The 21791-nt window shown below is 40.6% G+C and overlaps 1 protein-coding gene across 1 annotated transcript in view; it reads left to right on the forward strand.

The window, feature by feature from the left end:
* The window catches only part of LOC146784282 (uncharacterized), a 157586-nt gene extending 136491 nt beyond the window's left edge, over positions 1 to 21095 (forward strand). The window contains exon 5 of the transcript XR_014970833.1: positions 19634 to 21095. The gene's annotated coding sequence lies outside the window, so the exon portion shown is untranslated. The remainder of the gene's footprint in view (positions 1 to 19633) is intronic.
* The last annotated feature ends 696 nt before the right edge of the window (positions 21096 to 21791 follow it).

The following is a 21791-nucleotide window of genomic DNA, read 5'->3' on the forward strand; positions in this document are numbered from 1 at the left end:
AAACATCACTCTCAGTGCGAGAGAGAAAATGGCGGCCGCCGCTTCCTGGTTTCGGCCGATTCGAATGTTTACTAAGATCTAAGAGCCAATCAGAATCGCGCTCGCGCACGCCACCGTACGCGTACGGTAAGCGTACCGTAAGCGCACCGTAAGCTGGCTCAGATATATATATTGATTTAAAGGCTATTTTCTCAGAATCTACTGAACAGATTTACACCAAACCTACAAAAGGCACTTCCTTGACCTGAGGACTACCTCTCTGCCAAATTTCTAGTAATTCTGTTCAGCCGTTCGGGCTGTAGCCCTGTCTAAAGGTCCTATGGAAAAATGCATGGGAAAAACGCGTTTTGGGACCCCCCTTTTATCTCAGCCCCCGCTTGACAAATCCCCCCGAGACTTTCAGGGAAGGAGCGGAGCGTAGCGCCCCACCTATTTTGAAAAATTCGCGAGGATTCGTCGACCGGCGCCAAAGTTATTCAAAATAGAATGTTGCGGATTTCCTATGGAAACGTGGTCCTAACTATAACTACCTACTGGCGACCGCCAGTAGGTAATATATATATATATATACATATATACGTTAACCACAATCCTGCAGATGATCCCAATCTCGATCACAAAAACAGGTACGGACCGCAATATGGAGATAAGTTCTTCTTTATTGTTGCAGATTTTTTTAAAGTGAGAAAGCAAGTGCCCAGCCTGACGCGTTTCGACTGCCCAATGGTAGTCTTGATCACATGATGCGCTGGACCTATCAGTGCGCATTTATAGTGAAATTCAAGAAAAGCCCATGATACATTTTATCCAATTGATGTAAAGACAGAGTGCGCGCATAAACAAAGGTCTACCGACTTAGCCACAATATCTAATAATTAAACACCTCATGTATACTTTTGTTTGTATTACACGGAACATAAAAATGACAGCATAGTGCTCCTAGTTCCTTGGTGTTACAGTAACGACTGATCAGCTCATAAATTTCAATTTACTAATTTAGACAAAAAAATAACATGCTAATAGCCTAGTGCTATTATTTAATTTCTGATGGCTTGAGTCAACCATTAAATATAAATATTGCAGATATCAATAACTGGCCTAATAATATTTTAAAGCTAGCACTCAAAAAATAAGTCTAATTAATCACTGAATTGTAATTCATTATGTGCAAAATGTGCATAAGGTGCTATCGTGAAAGTGCATGATTATAAAAAATATACATAGCAGCCTAATTACACATGTCCCTTAAATTATCTCTTCATTTCGATTTCTTAGTCAATTTCACAGTTGTATTTTGTCATGCCCCAATCTTCAGATTTTGTAACCAGATGTATCTAATGGCAAAAAATTATATATATACCAGTAAACAATTGAAAAACAGGGCAACCCATACTCAACAAATATAGCAGCAATGACACTATAAATGTCCCATATATATATTTTAAATTCTCCAAATATGGGCAAATGTCCTGACTTCCTGATGTTAATCTGGTACATTGATGATAAATAGCCGGCAAAAGTCCCGTAAAGCTCAATAAAATCGAGGGAACCTCAGATAAAATCAAGTAAAAACGGAAATACCACCGAATAAAATCACCAACCAGCCCTTTAACACGTGGTATACCAATATAGGCCATAAATAGAAAACATAGAAATCATTAATATAGCGGCCAACAATTTTAAAGTGCAGTAACAATGAAAGTATAAAATCAAGATAAAATCCCAGGGCTCCAAAACCGACAATATCCTCTGTCACAACCAGTTAAAATCTAGAAAAACCAGACTAAAACTTGGCCATAAAAAAGGAATAAAAATCCATTCAAAAGCAAATCTGAGATCCATCATTAAATACTGTTGAACCCAACTGTTCTTAAAGAAAATTGTGCAAATCATCGCTGTTATTGAGGCCATTTGGCATTTTAGTATCAAGTAGCATGATAAATTCAGATTCTACTTGTCTCAATCTCTTTTCTCTATTGCCCCCTCTGATGTTCTTGGGCACTGAGCTGATAACAAAATATTTAAGATCATTAAGATTATTGTTATGTACAAGTTTGAGATGCCGTGCCACAGGATAGTTAGGATCAGAATTAACCACCGCTCTAAGGTGTTGTAATATCCTGTTGAAAACTTGCAGTTTAGTACTACCTACATACAATAGATGGCAAGTGCATTCTAAAATGTATAGAGCATAATCTGTTCTGCAAGTATAATGTCCTTGTATTTTGACAGGTTCCATGCTAAAGGCAGTGACATATTCTGAAGTATTGTTTCCAAATTTACATGCACGGCAGGAACTACATTTGAAGAATCCTGATCTTGTTGAAAGCCAGGTATTAGAGACTGTCGCTTCAGGGTTATTTCTTACTAGTGCGTCCCTCATAGAGGGTGCCCTTCTAAATGTTAGACTAGGAAGGTTTGGCAAGATTTGTGACATTGTTATGTCTGACTGGATAATTGGACAATTTTTATTAAGGATCTTGCGGACCTGTCTCTCCTGTCTGCAAAAATTAGTTATCAGTCTTATGTTGTCAATTGATTCAACAGTAGTTGTATCAGTATCATCTTCAATCTGCATTGATGTTATTGGGATCTCAGATACCTCAAGTACACAGCTATTGTCACTAGTAATATTGGCTTTATCTCTTGCTTTTGTTAACTCAATGGTTTTATATCCTCTATTTAAAAATCTATTAAAAGCCTAACTTTGGCACTCTTTGAGATTCACATCATGACTGCATATACGTTTGATTCTTAAGAATTCACCATAGGGAATACTTCATTTAAGATGTTGGGGGTGTGCACTGTTGGTATGTAGTACAGAGTTTCCAGCCGTTGGTTTCCTATGCAACCTGGTATGAATTCTGTTTTCTTTTATGTATATTTCCACATCCAAAAATTTAACTTTTTCCTTACTTATATCAGATGTGAATTTTAAATTTAGAGCATTATCATTCAAATCATTTACAAAACTCATCGTTGCCTCAGGGGAACCTTTCCAAATCAGGAAAACGTCATCAATAAATCTCTACCAGTGGAGAACATGTTGGTCAAACATATCTTTATGAGTGGCCCTCAGGACATGCTCCTCCCACAAGCCCACGGGTAACCACGCGTAGCTAGGGGAGAAGCATGCCCCCATAGCCACACCGCGTAACTGTTGAAAGACTTCCTTATTAAATAAGAAGTATTTGTGGGTTAGACAAATCTCTACCATCTTGACCAGCATCTTGTTATGTTAGTACACATGTATGCTTCTTTTATCCAAATAATAACGAATTGGATTTATGCCATCACTGTGATGAATACTAGTATAAAGTGAACTGATGTCCATCACAATTAACAATATATATATATATATATATATATATATATATATATATATATATATATATATATATATATATATATATGTAAATATACATATATGTATGCATATATACGTATGTGTGTGTATATATATATATAAACTTTGTTTTTCAATGAATATGTGTGTGTGTGTATATATATATATATATATATATATCCAAACACGCGATCACGGAAGTCCGGAGCTTCAAGCGTGGCGGTCCTGGATGGGCTCGGTCAACCCCATATCAAACACCAACTTTTGCTTTTACAAAAGAAATCCAGGACACGCAGGAGTCTTTGTTGAAAGGATTTAATGGGCGAGGTAGCGCCTCACCAACGCGTTTCGCTTAACAGCTTTTTCACGGTACTGCATACACAATTATGGAGGTATTGATGTCACCACGCATAATTTGGAGATATGGTATTATAATGATGAAGTATAACCAATGAGTATTTACGACTTGTGCCTTTTGTTGAAAGATCTCTCATTAATTTGCAATTGTAAAGTATAGCATAATACAACATGTCAAAATGGCGCTTATGTGTGCAAGAGAGAACACATAGAACCCTTTTAGTCCTTCCTCAATGTTGTTGTTTGAGGCATGATGTAAATATGGGAAAGTAAGATGTCCGCCATACCGTGAAAAAGCTGTTAAGCGAAACGCGTTGGTGAGGCGCTACCTCGCCCATTAAATCCTTTCAACAAAGACTCCTGCGTGTCCTGGATTTCTTTTGTAAAAGCAAAAGTTGGTGTTTGATATATATATATGTATATATATATATATATATTCACTGAAAAAAACATAGGTTTCACACAAGTTATAGTTAGCTGTACATTTCACTCGTAAAAAACCAATGAAATTCCCCCGTTATAGTTAGTGCAGGCAACTATAACTCACGCGACCGCAATCCTCTGCTGATGCTAATACTGTATTTAGACACTTATTTGCCCATGTCTTCTTCCATTAAATTTTAGCTATACATATATTACAAATATTTTTTTTTCATAAAGACACATATGTCATCAGCAGAGGATTGCGGTCGCGTGAGTTATAGTTGCCTGCACTAACTATAACGGGGGAATTTCATTGGTTTTTTACGAGTGAAATGTACAGCTAACTATAACTTGTGTGAAACCTATGGTTTTTTCAGTGAATTTGCAAGGTTTTTTAAATGCTAATTCCTAACTATAACGTGTGTGAAACCTATGGTTTTTTCAGTGAATTTGTACGGTTTTTTAAATGCTAAGTTACTTTACGCCATTCGTGGCGTGCGCGCCCAGTTAACGCAGTTCGTTCCGTGCGCGCACGGTGCGCTTCGCACACCGCGCGCCCACTTTACGCAGTTAGTGCCGTGCACGCACGGTGGTCACGCGGTGCGCTGCGCGCACCGCGTGCCCACGTTACGCGGGATGGGCCATGTACGCACGATGCGCTTCGCGCACCGTGCGCACATGGGGGACATATTATGCGCTTCGTTGTGAACGTTATTCATTTGTACTTTCCATTTAATCATATATGCCCATTTGCACACGGGGTGGGGAAAGTGTGGATAATTTTTTTTTTTTATATATTTTTTACCGTACGCGTACGGTAAGCGTAATCGGCGATTTTTCGAAAAAAAATTAATTTGTTTATTTGGCCTTGGGGGTTGTTTGGGGACACATATATGGATGCTGGTTGTTTAAGAACTGAATATACTCCCCCTGTAGATGTTTTTTGTCTTGGTTTTTGCAGCCCCCCTCAGAGTGCGAGAGAGAAAATGGCGGCCGCCGCTTCCTGGTTTCAACCGATTCGAATGTTTACTTAGATCGAACAGCCAATCAGAATCGCGCTCGCGCACGTCACCGTACGCGTACGGTAAGCGCACCGTAAGCGCACCGTAAGCTGGCTCAGATATATATATTGATTTAAAGGCTATTTTCTCAGAATCTACGGAACAGATTTACACCAAACCTACAAAAGGCACTTCCTTGACCTGTAGACTACCTCTCTGCCAAATTTCAAGGAACTCTGTTCAGCCGTTCGGGCTGTGGCTGTGTCTAAAGGTCCTATGGAAAAATGCATGGGAAAAACGCGTTTTGGGACCCCCCTTTTATCTCAGCCCCCGCTTGACGAATCCCCCCGAGACTTTCAGGGTAGGAGCGGAGTGCAGCGCCCCACCTATTTTGAAAATTTGGCGAGGATTCGTCGACCGGCGCCAAAGTTATTCAAAATAGAATGTTGCGGTTTTCCTATGGAAACAGGGTCCTAACTATAACTACCTACTGGCGACCGCCAGTAGGTAATATATATATATATATATATATATATATATATATATATATATATATGTATATATATATATATATATATACTGGATGATGGAGAATGATATACTCTCACCTTGCCAGGCTGGCTTTAGATGAAGAACAAGCACAATTGATCCCATTTTTAGACTCTTAAGCATAGCCTGGAAGTCTACAAAGTTAAAACATGGATATTTATATGTTGCTTTCATTGATTTGAAAACAGCATTTGATTCTATCCCAAGAGATCTCTTATGGAAAACTACACCAACAGGGAGTGCCAAAGGAGATTTTAAATCAAATTATAAGACTTCATGAGGGAAATTTCGCCAAGGTACGCTGGGGTACAGGAATTTAGCTTACAGATGAGATTTCAATTAGGAGAGGCGTGCGCCAGGGTTGTGTCCTGGCGCCAACTCTGTTTTTACTATATGTGAATGATATGGTCCAGCATCTGCAATTGTCCTCTCATGATTCGCCTAAGCTCGGAGGTACTCATATCTGTGCCTTAACATTTGCGGATGATACAATTTTACTGTCCCAAACACCAAGGGGGTTACAAAACTTACTCAATAGCCTTAATAATTACTGTAAATTAAAAGGTCTCGAGATAAACCCTAACAAAAGCAAATACATGGCTATTAAAACACATAAAAACTTCAAACATAGAATAGCTTTGAATGGGGTGCCCTTGGAATGTGTTTTCAACTTTGTATATAGGCGTTACACTAGACCCAAAGCTTTCATGGAATCCACAAATAAACAATTCAAAAACGATTGTAATACATTTTTTTACCCCCATTGTAAAGAAACAATACTTGACTGTGACAAAGGTCATTACCCCCGCTCTGGAAGTATACAAATCCAGAGCCCAAGCCGCCACCCTCTACGGATCAGAGTTATGGGGAGGTGAAAATCTACAGTCTCTAATTGTTGGGGAAAATAAAATCTTGAGAATGTTTACGTGCCTCCTGCCAAATACCCCAATGATCCCATTAACATACGACATGGGGATAAAAAGGCTGGAACACTTAGCTATATGGAGATCATTGGCCCATTGGGTCAGAATTTGGATTACCGTGGAATTAGAAACCTACAGGCAGAGCTATTGGAATTGGATGTTCATGTCACTTTTCCTTGGTTGGCCCACATTCGAAATTGGCTCTTTGATTTAAGCCTGGGCAGGTATTGGGTAAATCCGAGCCTGCTGACTCCAGATTCAAAGAGAGAGATCAAGCACATCTATTGGAATTTTATCTTGCACAAGGTCACTTTAAATTGCGAGTCAGGGAGACTTACTACACAATTTATGTCTTTCAAAATGAACCCGAGCTTTGTGCCATTTTTAGATGAAATTGAACCACAACTAGCAAAGACACTCTATCTGAAATTTAGATACGAGATACTTCAGTTAAATGTCTTTACAGATAAATGGGCGATGTCTCAAATGAAGGCAAGGGACCCTAAGTGTACTTTATGTCCATTAGGAGCAAACAAAGACATTGCATATGTTTTATTTTTCTGCACAGCATATGTAACTCCTAGAAGAAAATGGATTAAGCCACTATGTAAAAGGTTGAATATCAGGAGCAACTTAGAGATGCTGAGAATATTAAAATCAGATAGCTCTTAACTTATTTTATTTGGCGTTGATAGATTTTTAATGGCTGCCAGCTACATACGGAAATAGAAAGGGCAAACATTTTAATGTAAATATATTATACATATTGTTGCATTCATTGTTTTTTTAACATATACCATTAATTAATGGTCCAGCATATGTCGGGATAAAGGAAAAACAGTATGAATGCCTGTTATTGTTATTTAGGGAAGGGTTAATTATTTTAGCATAATTTTAATTAATTTTAGTGTTGCCATGGGCCAACTGAGCAGGTATCTGCATTTTACACTTATAATATTTTAAGCTGAATTACGATCCTTAGTACCATTCCAAAATAGGAATCTTAAACTTTTTACACTTTTTGTACCTTAGTCCCTAGTGAAAATTGCTCCTAATGCTCGCACTTGATGGGATTTAATTGCAATGTCTTTTAAAGAGTTGTTTGAAATGCTTTAATGAATCTTTTAATCGAATAAAGAGACTTTGATTGATTGATCTACATTTTCCCTGACAAAAGCAATGTTTACAGGGACATTATAGTTAGACTCACATTTCACATGTATAAACCATGGAAATGTGAAAAATATATACTAAGATACTACAAAAGTTGAATGAGTATAGTTTATGTACTACTAATGGGAGATACTATTAGTAACATATGTGAGTGGCTGTGTGACTGTGTACATCCATGTGTAAGTAGGTGTCTGAGTCTGAGTGGCTCCATGGGTGTGTGAGTGGTTGTATGGGTGAGTGAGTGGGTGTGTGAGTGGCTGTATGGGTGAGTGAGGTGTTGTGTTATGTTATGTTATGTTAACTTCCATTTATGTCGCGCATGGCTACTCGTAAGTGTCCCGGCGCGGAAGCCAAATGGTGGAGACAGAAGGGAGCTGACCCGGCTGGAGGATTACTTGAATAACAAAGTTTTAAAATGTTTTTTAATCAGCCTGAGCTCACCGATGTTTCGAAGTTCATAGGGCCAGGCATTCTAAGCCATGGCCGCTCTAAAAGAGAGGGAGCTGCCGCCCATTCTAGCCAGGCGGTACCTAGGTACGACAGCGAGGCATTGGCCTGTAGAGCGTAAATGTCTGGGTGGCACATAGAACGTGAAGCGTCTCCTAAGATACTTAAGCCCTGCTTTGTAGAGGGCACCGTGGGCCAGTGTAAGAGCCTTAAACAAAATCCGTTGGTCAAACGGGAGCCAGTGCAGATCCCGTAGAGTCTGCCTTACGCTAGACCTGCCAGGATTACCCAATAAAGCTCTCGCCGTCGCGTTCCAGACAATCTGCAGCTTTTTTAGCTGATATGCCAGGAGACCAATGTACAAAGCATTGGCATAGTCCAGACGTGAAAGGATGAGAGCACGGGTCACCATTTCTTTAGCCACTTTGGGCAAGAGGGGCAGGAACTTCTTTAAGCATTTCAGTGTGCCAAAGCACACACCAGCTGAACCAAACCACCAGATTTTTCAACGGGCTCCCCATAGAGTTAGGCAAGGCGGCCAGATGTCATCTCTAAAATGCGGGGGGAAGGATCCATAGAGGAGCACCTCCGATTTCTCTTCGTTACATTTCAGTTGGGCCTGCGTTAACCATTTAAAAACCTCAGCAAGACAGTTTTTGGCAATGGTCTCAGAGAAATCAGTTTTCTTCCACGTGAAGAGGAGCTGGGTATCATCAGCATAAGCTATGATCTTAGCACCCAGCTCCTCCGCCAGGTAAATAAGGGGCGTCATATAGACATTAAACAGAAGAGGGCTCAATGTTGAGCCCTGAGGGACCCCCGTAGTCAGACTTCTCGGAGTTGAGGAGAAAGGAGGCAGCCATACTTGCTGTGTTCTATTGGCTAGAAAGGATTCAATCCCCTCGCACACCTGACCAGAGATGCCGATGCGAGACAACCGTGCCAAAAGTTGGAGGTGTGGCACGGTGTCAAACGCGGCAGAGAGGTCTAATAGCACCAGTGCCACTCTGCCGCCGGCATCCAGGCACACTCTAATAGCCTCTGCCACCTCAACCAGGGCCGTCTCGGTGCTATGAGAGGCCCTGAAACCTGACTGGGCGGGGTGGAGGGCGCCAGAAGTCTCAACAAACTCAGAGAGCTGCTTGTGAGCGGCCTTCTCACACACCTTAGCCACAGCCGGGAGGAGTGAAATTGGGCGGTAACTAGCCGGAGTAGCGGGATTTAATGAAGGTTTTTTCAGAAGGGGGAGGAGTTTTGCCAGTTTCCACTCAGGCGGTACCGTGGAGGCCATTGAGGGACAGATTGACAATTTCGTTGCCTTCCGGGTCAACTACCTCTGCTACTGCCGCCAATAACCTTGCTCGGCAGGGATCCGTAGGAGAGCCTGATTTAATTGATTTAAGTATTGCCAGAAGATCTGTATTGCCAGAAGATCTGACAGCGGGATGGGAGTAAATGCAGTCAAGCAGGGACGGACTGGATCAGAGTCTATGGCTGTCTGATGCGACTAGATCGCCTGCAGTTGAATAGCAGTCCGAAGCTATCCTGTATGGCTTGAATTTTAGCAATAAAAAATCCCGAAAGCTGCTCCCACCAGTCATTAGAGACGGGCGAAGCCATCTGTTCAGCGCATGGATTCAGGAAGCTTTGAACGATTGCAAATATTTCTTTTGAATCACTACCTTTATGGAAGAGTAACTGGACGTGTAAGTAGCTGTATGGATGAGTAAGTGGGAGTGTGAGTGGCTGCTTTGGGTGAGTGGGTGTGTGAGTGAGTGCTTGTATGGATGAGTGACTGGGTGTGTTAATGACTGTATGAGTGGGTGAGTCAGAAACTATATAGTTGAGTGAGTGAGTGTATGAGTGGTTGTATGCATAAGTGAGTATCTGAGTCAGTGACTGTATGGGAGAATAAGTGGATGTTATGAGTAGCTGTATGGGTGTGTGAGTACCTATATGGGTGAATGAGCCGGTGTGTGAGTGGCTGTATGTGTGGGTGTGTGTCTGTGACAGTGACTGTATGGCGAAATGTGTGGGTGTGTGAGTGGTTGTATGGGTGTGTGAGTGGCAGTGTGAGTAGCTGTATGTGTGAGTAAGTGGGTATGTCTCTGACTGTTTGGGTGACTGAGTGGGTATATCAGGGACTATATGGGTGAGTGAGTGGGTGTGTGAGTGGTTGTAGGGATCTGTGAGTAGATGTTTGAGTGGTTGTATGGGTCTGTGAGTGGGTCAGTAGTTCTATGTGTGAGTGAGTGGCTATGTCAGTGACTGTATGGCTGAGTGAGTGGGTCAGTGAGTGACGGCATGGGTAAGTGAATGGATGTATGAGTCGCTGTATGTGTGAGTGAGTGCATGAGTGGTTGTATGCATAAGTGAGTATCTGAGTCAGTGACTGTATGGGCGAATAAGTGGATGTATGAGTAGCTGTATGGGTGTGTGAGTGCCTACAAGGGTGGGTGAGCCAGTGTGTGAGTGGCTCTATGTGTGAGTGTGTGTCTGTGACAGTGACTGTATGGAGAAATGAGTGGGTGTGTGAGTGGTTGTATGGGTATGTGAGGGGCAGTGTTAGTAGCTGTATGTGTGAGTGAGTGGCAGTGTCTCTGACTGTTTGGGTGACTCAGTGGGTATGTCAGTGAATATATGGGTGAGTGCACGTGTGTGTCAGTGGTTATATGGATCTGTGAGTGGATGTGTGAGTGGCTGTATGAGTCTGTAAGTGGGTGTGTGAGCGGTTGTGTGGGTGTGTGAATGGGTATGTGTTTGGTTGTGTGGGTGTGTGATTGGGTATATGACAAGTTGTAAGGGGTGTGAGTATGTGTGTGAGAGGTTCTCTGGATGATGTCATCTGTGATATCATTTGAGATGTCATCAGTGATGTTACTGACCATGTCATGAGTAATGTAATATGTGAGGTTATAAGCAGTGCATTGCATAGGTGCAAGTTATAATTAGCTCAGGTGACTGGCAGCAGTATACAAATTACCCTCTGGGTGACTTACATGAATTGGTCCATAACGGTACCCTTAATTCGTCCAACATTAATCCCTTATCCTGGTTGATATGGCCCTTCAGCACTAATGCTTGCCAGCTGCGTTTTTCAAATTTATCTGCAGGAGTTACTCTCAGTAGACCTGATCCTCGTTTCTCACACTCACATTTGGTTACATCCTCTTCTGTGGGTAAATTATATCAGCAATGGTTGGGACAATCATCTTTGTCAGCTTTGTCTGCTTTCACGTTTATCGGGAGACATTGATCTGGCAGATTTCCTTTTGGGTCCCAGGTCCCCTCTTCCTAAACGTTTTCCTTCTGCTGCCTATAATGAATTCTGGAAAGTGTCCCAGGCAAAGGCAGCTTTCAGGTTGCGACAATTTGATTAAGACAACCTGCGTAAAGTTTTAGATGTGGTGGATAACAGCATTAATACTTTGTCTACTCGTATTTATACTTTGGACAATATTGTTTCATCCGTCATTGACATTGTGCATAATGACTTTTCTGTTTTATATCATGGTCAAAATCAATTGCGCTCTGTAATGCATTGGACGTTGCAAACATTGCAAAATGGAAAAGTGCCTTGGGATTATTTAAACACAACTGTCCTGTTTTTGCCATTTAATTTGACCTATAAACAAAAACGTATGTCCATGAAAGATTCGACATACACATTGTTTCATATAGAAAAGTTAGAGCAGCTACCATTCGCAATAGCAGAGACTGATTCCTCAGTATGGGTAATACACGCGGTTATTTCTTTGCCCATTTCCCTCTTTCAATTTACTGCATGTATGAAGCATTATCTGATAGGTAGATTTGAACTTCTGGATAGTACTTTCTTCCACAAATTGTGGGCGTTACCGTTTACTTTTCACTGTCTACGTGAAGATAAAGACGTTTTCCTGACAGGGGAGGGCTGTGAGTCTACAGTGGAACACGCTTTAATCTGTACACAAGTTCAGCTTCACGGCGCTTGCAACGTGTCAGCGCCAAATTTGGCCTGTTTTCTAAAAGGCACACCAGTTCCCTCAATAATTCCCATGCTCATATTGCTTTCTAACGGTAGTTATCTTATCCTGAAAAACCACAACTGCTACGGCTTACAAGCAGGTATTCCGTATAAAGTTACGGTTTCCAAACAAGTTAATTGTAGCAGCAATGTTCTTTTTCCAGCCCCGCATGGGGTTGTAGATAGCTCTCTATGGCCTTCCATTCCCACTTTGAAAACAGACTTCAATAAACTAAGCAGACTCAAAGCACTATTGTTTCAACAAGAAGTCGCTCTCACTTCTGCTCAAGAGACCTTCGAATTGCAGGTGGCTAGAACATCTAGTGAGATTCAGTCCCTGCTGAATAGGAATCCCCCACTTCATTTTGGGTAACTGATTCACCAAATCTATAACACATCTGGTATGGTAGGCCTTGCACATTTTTTTAAACTGGTAGGTTCAGGCCTTGTCTCATCTTTTCAGACGATATTTGGAGTAATACCGGCCTTTATCCATTCTATTTTTTCCAGCGCCTTCGGAGGCTTCCCACTTATCCTCTTGCTGGTATGTGGCGTGCTGGTACTCCTCCTCCTGTTACGCAATGGAAGCCCATCCTATAGTCCTGCACAGACCAGGCCAATTGAGTCTGTACCGTGAGCGAATGCAACAACTTTTTGGAAGCCTGCCACTGGCAACGCTGTGTGAGCTATCGGCTTAACTTTCACCTATTTCACTTGCGTGCAACCTGTGTTTCATTGCCGAAGGTGTCCTTTCTATTGAGCCTTGGATATCTGCCTCTCCACCACATCAAACGCTGACCCTGATTATGATCTGTTGATGGGTCCTTTGTTGGCTCATGACATGGACTGATATGGTAATGTCCGTATGATGCGTGCGGCTGCACTTGGAGTATTGGCATGCTGGAATACCTATGAGGCTGCCAAGCGCCTCTTGCAGGGGAGCTTCATCGAATATCACGCAAGTTGCCCTATTCTACTGTTGAATGCACTGGATTACGAGGAACACAAATGTTCATTTGTTCTGTTGAATTGGATGGCAGCTCTCTTTTTTAATAATGACAATGATGCCATTTAGGAATGACTTGCATTCCATGGAGCAAATAATCTCTTGGATTTGTCAAACACATATATATATATATCTATATATCTGAGGACCGAATAAAACAACAGTGCCAGATTTTGTGTGGTTCGTGTTTCTCTGTACGCCACAAGGCTGTGCGGGAGTGCGGAGAATCCTTTGTTCTTTTGAATTTATATATATATATATATATATATATAATTTTTGGTCACAGTTTTAAATTTGTCCTTTGGGATTGACTCTCTTTGGATGGAAAATAATACAATTTGGCGCTGCTTTTACTTGACACTTGTTTGTCTATGCACTACAACCTGGAGAAGGGGAGGATGTCAGGTGGTCGCTAGGGACATTGTAGACATCTTTAAGTTAGCATGAGCCCAGTAGCCATGATGCGGCTTTTGCGCACGTTACTACATGACTTTATTTTTGCAAGACTCTCTTTATGCCTTTCACAAGAGAACTCTTTGCTGTGCTCGTCCTCTGCCTGTTCCTGGAGTTTAGTCGGAACATAGGGAGCAAGGTCGATAAACACTGCCCCTTGTTATTCTGTTCTGGTCAGGCCCTAGCACCTAGACAAAACATACCAATGCAGCAGTGTTTTCTGGAGACTCGTACTTTGATATTATGGGGATGCACACTTAGAACACACACACTTGGAGAGGGACCTTTCCAGGGAGAAGAGCAACACACACCAGTGATTTAGAAATACGATCTATGGCCTGAGGTATGGGGTCTGCTGACAAAGCCCAGAGATCTTCTATTATATAATAATATTTCTTCTGACCAAGGGGAGGGAGTATAGGCACTGTAGTTCTTTCTCCATTGTCCTTGTATAATGATGTCTCCCTTTATGATATATGGCCTTACTGCATTGCTAACGATATTGATATTAAGCATCTTTCTGCTAGTTGGTACACGTATACTGCACTATCTTCGTGTCTCTGTCAGATCTTATTGTGGATAAGTACGAGAATGTCAGTGAAAAGGTGTGTCTTGTTACCGTGATTCCTGAGAGATCCGGGAGTGTTGTGTTCTGGGGTGTCTAATCGTTTGTTTCTCTGTCTGTGAGTAGGAGAGCAAGTGAGACACTATAGCTAGTCGGTCCTGGGCTCATGGGCACTAAGTTGGTAGGAAGGCACAGCCCCTATGCACCGTGGTATGAGGTACCCTAATCCTGCGCATAGTTCTGTATATGTGCAGACTCCCTGCAATACTGTGAAAGACTTTGTTGAAAAAAATAATGGAATAGATGAGAAGCTTGAGTACAATTTGATAAATTTGATGCCATGCCAACATGAGACCAATGAATACTGGTATTGTAGTCATGGGGAGCTCAAGTGTATGTTGCTAAATTTGGGTGCACCAAATTGATTTGTAACACTGAGTTGTGCAGAGTATGCATGGGATGATTTACATGAGTTTTTGAGAGAAGCAAACTCTAACATTAAAGGTATCGAACTGAAGACACCAGGGGAACTTAGCTCTTTGAATCCTGCAAATGCTACACCTTTTAGAGAAATGACTGAGTTATTTTGGTGAAAAGAGTAGCAAGCAAGATGTGCTCCTCATATTCATATGGTATTGTGGGTAAAATATGTGTCTACATTTGGAATAGACACAGATGAGTCTGTACTTTCTTTCATAGAACAGTATATTACATGTTGCATTCTAAAAGACACTGAGGTAATCGGCCTAAAGCAGCAAGTCCCGTGTTTCCAATTACATAGATGTGGAAAGTACTTTCGGTGGAAATATAGAGCAGAAGGAAAATTTTACACAAGTGTAATTTTGTAATTTTTAAGACCTGTTATTTCAAAAGGAATAGTGAGCAGTTTTATGTCTACAGTAAGACATGCACTTACTCGTAAATCACCATAAAACACCTTCAACCTCAGGAGAACAGAGGCTTCAAAATATATCAAAGACTACAACCCTGTCATTTTGGAAATGTGGCATTCCAATATGGATATTCAATTTGTGGCAGACAACCCTTTAGCTGTGGCTCGTTATGTTACTTTATACATAACAATATCTGAGCAAACAGAGATGAAAGATGTGTGGGAGGAGATCTCTGTTGAAAAGTCGCTAACAAAGAAATTGCACAGATTCACTTTGAAGATGCTTTTACGCAGGGATATTGGATCCTATGAATGTTGTTATCATTTGAGTTCTGATAGTTTATATTCTAAGTCCAAAGGAATTATTTAGGTGAGTCTTGCCCTGGCATCAACTCGAAACAGAGTTTTGAAGTCTTTTCCAGAAATGCAATATCTTGCTGAATCTGAGCCAGATAGTACAGATATTGTAAAAACAAACATGTTGGATACTTACTATCCAAAAAGGAGTGTACATCTTGACAATGTATGTCTACATGAAGTACTTCAGTACTACACATATAGAAATAATGTGACAGAAAACATAGATGAACGTAAATTTGCAGTAGATGGTTGCAATGGGTTTTTGGTGCCACATTCCAAAGGCAGTCTAATTAATCATAGAAAACTGAGTTGCCAGACTGCTGAAAAAAGAATCTTTCTATTTGTCACTTTTGCAGCTATATAAACATTGGCATTGCCAAACAGAATTACTAGGAGAGTTTGACTGCTATGAAAACGTTTCAATGCTGCAAAGGATGGCACTTAGTGCTCAGTATTAGCAAACAACTTGAAAATGTTGAATGATGATATTCAGCAGGACGATACAATTGCTGCTGAGGTGATAAAGGACAGTTCACAAGGTAGCCACAATGCAGCTTCTCAAAGTCGGGACGGATTTGGACAGCCAATAATTGAAAATGAGGCTGCTATTGCAATGAATGAGGTAGATACCTCAATGGAGCAAACAAGACAGGAAACAATGTATTTGGAAGATTTAGTTGCACAGCTAAACGACGAGCAAATGCAAATATATACAGAGGTGAAAGCTACAGTTGAGCATGAATTGCTTCATGACAAGAGAAAGTGTACATGCTCAACAATTAAACCTATACTGTCGTATGTCGGTGGTCAAACTGGCACTGGTAAAAGGTTCTTAATACAAGTTCATACTGATTTTCTACAAAAGACAACAGAGCGCAATTTATCCTGTGTGGTTACAGAACCTACTGGATTAGCTGCACACAATATCAAAGGTATTACATTACACTGATCTTTGATGCTGCCTGTGGAACATGACAACAAACTGGAATTCCAAACGTTATCCTGTGAAGCTTGTCATGAACTGTCAAAAGTGTTAACAAAGTTGAAACTCTTAATGGTTGATGAGGTCACCATGGTTTCAAATTTAATGCTTACCTTCATACATTTTAGAATGTAAGAAAGTTTGAGAACAGATTATCATGTCCTATATGGAGGAAAACATTTGATTGTTTTTGAAGATCTACTGCAGTTTACTCCTGTGAAGGGTTAGCCTGTGTTCAAAACACTGCTGCATGATGAAACTAGGAATTCTTTGGGAAGCATTGGAAATGTGAATAGTTAAATTTTGAATACAAAGAATTCATCAAGAATATGCGACAAGCATCGATATTGAATATGGTAATATTCTGATAGGTACTAGAGTAGGTATTCTTTTCAAAGATGGAAGGTGTGTTCTACAAAGTCGTCTTTTTAAAAAACTTTATCCAACAACAAAGAAAGCAGCAGAACTAATGTCTAGTATTATACAAGATGGTAAACATATTGTATGTCTAATGCCTACAGTGGAGGTGTGCCTATCTTCAACAATGAATTGCTGGAATTGGGAAAACAAGACATTTTGTACCTGAAGGCAATAGATAAAATGGAACACCATGGTGTCACTGTATTTCTAAATATAAAGTTGCCAGGGAAACTGGATTTATTAGAGACATCTGTTTCACGAACTGCAGGATTGGAGAAATGTTTAAGTCTATGCAAAAACTGTAGGGTGATTTTCACTGACATTTAAATGTTGAAGAAGGTTTGATTAATGGTGCTATGGGTAAAGTTGTTGATTTTGTTAATTTTCCTAACAGGAATGAGGTGGAATACCTTGTGATTAAATTTGATCAGATTGAAAATGCCAAGCAAACTGGACAATGTACTGCACGTTTTTTGCATGTTTAAGATTTTTATGTTCTATGGAAACAATTTCTAGTTTGTCTAGCATGTGCTGCTACTATTCATAAATCACAAGGTTTAAATTTAGATGCAGCATTTATTAATATTGGCACTACAGTGTTTAAGGAAGGTATGTCATATGCAGCTTTGTCTCAAGTTAGGACATTGTCTGGTTTGTATCTAGTTGCATTTGAATAGAGCAGAGTAAATGCAGACTCAAGTTGTGTTAAAGAATACAACCGATTAAGAAGTCTATATGCTCCTCATTTAGGTCAGTATCCAGATTATGAGAAACATTACATCTGTCCAAAGCAGAACGTTTCAAAGCAGTGTAGTGATGCTTTTGGAAGGCAGGAAATAAAAGAGAAGAAGGATGTTGTTAAGAAACCAAAGATTGAAAATAAAGGCAATATTGTTGGTTACTAATTGTCAAACCCCTCTGGTGTCAACCGCTATGCTAATGTTGCGCTAAGCCTATTATTTGCATTACCTCGTGTCGTAGATGCAATTCAAGAGAAACAATAGGAGGTAATATGTTCTGAACTGTGTGTTTTGTTGCAGCGTCTGCGTAGTGACAGAACTAAAACACATTGTGCGTCAGGCATTCAAGACATTGTAGATATATATAGAGGCGCTGTACAGTTTATGCAAAACACTCAAGAGGATGCACAGGAGTCTTTAAAGGTAATGTTTGCTGTTTCAAAAGAAGAGGACATATCGGTTAAATAGTTATTTGCACTTAGTTACTCGTGGCACATTGAATGTGAAGATTGGTCATACAGATCAACAACAGAAATAGAACTGAAGCATTTTATGTATTTAACGTTACCAGATTCCAAAAGTGTGCTTTTTGAGAGATTAGTTAGAAAAGCTACACAAAACAATGTATGCCCACATTGTCGAACAGATGTTTTGTTGACTTTACTTGTAGCAAGAACTGGCAAGTATGTCAGTTTAATGCTACAACAATGCAGAGCAGATGGCAGTAAAGTAGATACTGAGATTATTAACTTTAAAGCAGGACAAATATCTATGTCTGTTAAAACATACACTACGATCACTATAATTTTCATGAAGGTGTTGTTATTAGATCTGGTTGTTACACTGTCTATCTAAAAAAGTAGAAGTGGATGGACAGAATGTAATGATATAGTAACCTTACATTCAAGCAAAGATTGCCTTGGAAGTTACCAAATTCCTATCTTTTGTTTCTGGAACCAAAGTTTTAAGCAGGATGACAGTTGTTAAAGTGGAATAATCTAGTTATTGTAGATGCATTATCACGATTTATGTACCAAAAGCAAAAGAGCCCATATGTGTTAGATGAACTAACCCTCCATACGATAGATGAAACACTTGGTTTTCTTCTATAGCCCTCACCCTCCAGAGTTACCCCTTGGTTTCATGCTTCACCATTGGGTTCCTCCCGTTCCGCTATGGAACGGGGCATACTATGACCTACAAATTACGTGGGAGCACTAATAGATATATCCGAAATTATGAAAAGTGAAAAGTAAAAAATGCCTGCCTGATAGGTAATTTCTATTTTAATCTGACCTCTGGGTGGTATGATTAAAAAATGGGGAAAAGGCAGACAGTATAGGGGATAATCTACCTGCCTGTCTAATGGTCTACATGGTTCAAGCCAACCAAACCCCATGGCTTTTCTTCAGGACCAAGGATCTAACTCCCTGATACAGCTACTTTTATAGTGCTGAATATTTGCACACACTCTGCATGCTAATAATATTAAACAATGGCACCTACTTGGTGGTACTGCTTGGTGAAACAAATACTGCAAAACTCTTGCATCATGGGTCCTCCGGTGGAGAGAGGCGCTTGTGGTCACACTCATGCTGAAACGTCACCTCGATGCAATGACCTAGGTGATGCTGCAAGTATAGATAAAATGATAATTTATAATATGTGCAATGCGTTGTGTTGCTTATTTGCTGTGACATACTGTGCAGGTATGGGTTTTCTCTATTCAGTTTATGTGATTGTTTTTTCCCCAATGTTCAAGGTTGATTCTTTATACAGTACATTACTAATGTTGTATAAGTATAAAGTCTGAGAACAGTAAAAAAGGGAAATTGAATGTTGATATTTGTTATAACATAACATTAGAGCATGGAGCATGTGTAGTGTTTTATTGCTATTTTGAAGTTATGCATTGGTAAAACATTTAAGTTTAATTTGTTTTATACATTGAAATACTAATTCATATTTGTGTTTTTTGTTTTTTATACAGATGGATGGTACCATCTATTGGAGTAATATGGTTTACAAATTAGTTCTTCAATGTTTCGTTGTATTTGATTACAATGTGAGGGTGTTCTGGACTACAATTAAAAATAAAATACATCCACTTACATAGTCAGACACTCACTTACAGACCCATATAGCCACTCATACACCATCTTGTGCACCTATACACTCACACAGCTAGTCACACACCCACACACTCACTCACATACCCACTAACACACCCATACAGGTACTCACATACCCACACTACACACAGGTACTCTTACTCCCACTCATATAGCTACACAGCCACTTACATACTGACTCACATACTCACACACCAACTTACACACCCACACAGACATTTACATCCCCACTTATACAGCCATAGTCACTCTAACAACTACTGACACACCCACACAGCCACACACACACCCAATCACACACCCACAAAACCACAACTGCAGCTTTCACACAGACTCACACAGCCACTCACACACCCATTTACATACCTACACATCTACTCACACACCCATAAAATCACTACCACACCTCCACATAGACCCACACAGCCACTCACACACTCACTGACAAGCTCAGACACCCACTGAAACACCCATTCACGAACTCACTTACCCACAAAACCACTAACACACCCAGTCACACAACACACCTACACAGCCACTTGCACACCAAGTCACACACCCATTCACTAAAACACACCCACTCACACATCCACATTGCAACTACAACACCCACTGACAGATCAACATAGCCACTTACACACCCACACATGCACCCATTTACAGTCAGACAACTACTCACATACCCATTCAGACACTAACACACCTACTCCCACACACATTCACACACTCAGACACCCACTCATACACCCATTTACACACTCTCACATCCCCTCACACACCCAGAAAACTACTACTGCAACTCCTCACATACCCACATACCTACACAGCCACTCAGGCCACCACTCACACATTGATTTATACACTCACACACCTATTCACACTTTGACACACCCACTAACACACCTATTCACACACTGACACACCCACTCAAACTCCCATCCACACACAAACCCACTCATTCACACACTTACACATCCACCCATACACCTACAAAACCAGTACCACACCTCTTCATTCACACACTTACACACCCACTAACAAACCCGCAAAACCACTATTTCAGCCACTAACAAACCCACAGAGCCACTCACACAACCACTCTCACACCCATACAAACACTAACACACCCACCCACAGGGAAGTATATTTACAGATATGGCAGCAGGTATTCAGCCATTGACAAACATATAACATATAGTTTTTCTTTCTTTAAACCAAAATAAACGGTTCTAAAAAGAACCATTTTTTGTACTTTTCAAACTGCTTTTCTTGGGGGGGGGGGGTTGATAAATTTTTTTAAATAAACTGTCCAGAAATGCACAGAACTTGCGCAACAGTCTTTTCAAAAAATACATTATCATTCGTGAGTCAACACAGCCTGCGCAAATGCTGGCATTGACTGTTCCCCAATGGAAACTATTTTATTGCACACTGTGTAATAGGATGTGATCTTCAACATCTGTGGGATAACTACCAGAATATGAGCAGTGACAGCAGCAGGAACATGGTCTTCAGGTGCAAAAGGTGCATCAGAACTTGATGTGGATGCCTCCGCTGCATCCCTCTGGATTTTCACTCTCTCCAGTTGACGGGTGTGGATGGTCCTCAGATCTTTAAGAATGCTCCTTGTCCCATGTTAATATATCTTATTTCTTCCTTGTAGGGAGCTGAGTTCTTGTTGCAGTACCCCCCCATCTTTTTGCCTGGTGTTTGATGCAACTTTGACTGAAGTGTACTGGATTGCTGCTAACCAATTTCCAGTTCCAGTGTTCTTTCCCTAACATTTTACAATTATTTCCCCAATTGGCAAAACCTTTAGCACCCTCTGCAAGTCCCAAGTAATTGGTACCCCTAGTACCTAGGGTCTCTAACGGTATCAGCACGAATTGTGCCACCCTAAGGGACCCCTTACCAAGGACATTCAAGGCTGCCATTGCAGGCTGCATGTCTTGGTGCACACAAAAGTGAAAACACGACATGTCACACATCCCTGTGTGCCCTGACCCCTAACACTGT

Source organism: Triturus cristatus, chromosome 11, assembly GCF_964204655.1.
Source record: "Triturus cristatus chromosome 11, aTriCri1.1, whole genome shotgun sequence".
Lineage (NCBI taxonomy): Eukaryota > Metazoa > Chordata > Amphibia > Caudata > Salamandridae > Triturus > Triturus cristatus.